The sequence below is a fragment of the Nannospalax galili genome, unplaced genomic scaffold (genome assembly GCF_000622305.1).
Source record: "Nannospalax galili isolate Female #2095 unplaced genomic scaffold, S.galili_v1.0 scaffold1857, whole genome shotgun sequence".
NCBI lineage: Eukaryota > Metazoa > Chordata > Mammalia > Rodentia > Spalacidae > Nannospalax > Nannospalax galili.
The window spans coordinates 470,023-470,317 of record NW_008338858.1 but is presented as its reverse complement, the minus strand read 5'-3'; positions in this window follow the sequence as shown (position 1 = coordinate 470,317).

Sequence of the window (295 nt, the reverse complement as noted above, 5' to 3'; positions counted from 1 at the left end):
GAGGCGCGGAACGGCCGCCGCCGCCGCGACGCTGCTGCCGAGGCTGCTGCTCCGCCGCCTGCTCGCTCGCCCGCTAGCTCGCGCGGTCCGCGTCCAGCCCGCTGCTCTCCGGACACGGGCACACGGCGCGCGCAGCCGCACTCGCCCCCGGAGGGTGGCGCCGCGCTGGGTCCTAAAAAGCCCTGATTCCGCGCCCCTCTCCTAGCCCGGCGCCGAACCCGGCCTCCCTCAACCCCGGCGCTGGGGGCGCCCGCCCAGCAGGGCTCCTCCTGCTCGGTGGGGACCCGCCGACGCT